The sequence below is a fragment of the Penaeus japonicus genome, unplaced genomic scaffold, assembly GCF_977035675.1.
Source record: "Penaeus japonicus unplaced genomic scaffold, GWHDUDI00000001_assembly GWHDUDI00000002, whole genome shotgun sequence".
In the NCBI taxonomy this organism is placed as follows: domain Eukaryota; kingdom Metazoa; phylum Arthropoda; class Malacostraca; order Decapoda; family Penaeidae; genus Penaeus; species Penaeus japonicus.
In genome coordinates, this window is record NW_028234404.1 from 22301338 (window position 1) to 22302349 (window position 1012).

At 31.8% G+C, this 1012-nt stretch overlaps 1 protein-coding gene across 1 annotated transcript in view; it reads right to left on the minus strand.

Moving 5' to 3' along the window:
- Positions 1–668: 668 nt before the first annotated feature.
- Positions 669–1012, minus strand: part of LOC122261171 (dnaJ homolog subfamily C member 21) — an 11687-nt gene continuing 11343 nt past the window's right edge. Inside the window, exon 12 of the mRNA XM_086548498.1 lies at positions 669–1012. This exon is cut by the window's right edge and continues 316 nt beyond it. The gene's annotated coding sequence lies outside the window, so the exon portion shown is untranslated.

The following is a 1012-nucleotide window of genomic DNA, read 5'->3' on the forward strand; positions in this document are numbered from 1 at the left end:
ACCAAGATCCCATTTAGGTTAATGTGTTGAAAAGCTCTGGTAAGTTGATTGTGAGACTGTGAGATGGAACAAGAAAATCATGCTAGCTCATAATGCTGTGTACTGTTAAATTCCAAATAAATGGGTACTATACCAGTCCCTTGATGTGCCCATCTAAAATTCACTTCAGGTCAATACTTTTTTTACTTTTTTCCCCATTTCTTCCCAGCTCCTTACCATGTCTCTTTCTTCTTATGTTAGGCATCATTTCAGTAATTCTCATTCTACATTCTACTTAGTTTTCTTATGTCTAATCTTTATTCATAATAATCTTCTTTTGTCCAGTGCCCTCATACATGCAAACCCTCCATTAGGCTTACATAATTTTTCTGTATATGGATAATTTATAGCCTTTCCATTTATGTTTATTATCTAAACTGCAAATTCCTGTTCCCATTATCTTCTCTGTGACATTCCACTAGTATTTCATTCCATCCACTTTGTCATCCTAGGTTGAAATGTCTGTTACCTTTACACTTCAAAATACTCTCTAGTTTTGTTGCCAAACGATTCTGGTTTATGCATTTATATTTCTCCTCCTTCATGAAGACTGGTATGTGAGGTGAGTGATAACAGTGATAATAACAGATAACCAGCAGGAAGGACTCGGGGATAAGGAAGGATGCAGCTGCAGATTCTTCTTTTAATATTCATTATCTTTTCGTGGTGTATAACACACTTTATGTTATGTTATTCTGAGTAGGTCCAAATACTGTTCTATTTGCAACATACAACAATATCCAAAATTATTTTTCTATAGTTATATTTCCTCTTTCAAAATTCTTGTTATATTTGCTTTTAAAAAGTCTTGTTGTCCTATAAAATATTTTTATCATAATCAACAAAATAGTAAGAATTTTTATTTGAGTCAAAATATGCAATGAACAATGTAAGTTTTTCATTTATACCACAGTATCTTACACAATAAATGTACTAAATGCAAACAATATATTTCAATGATTAGCAGTAATTT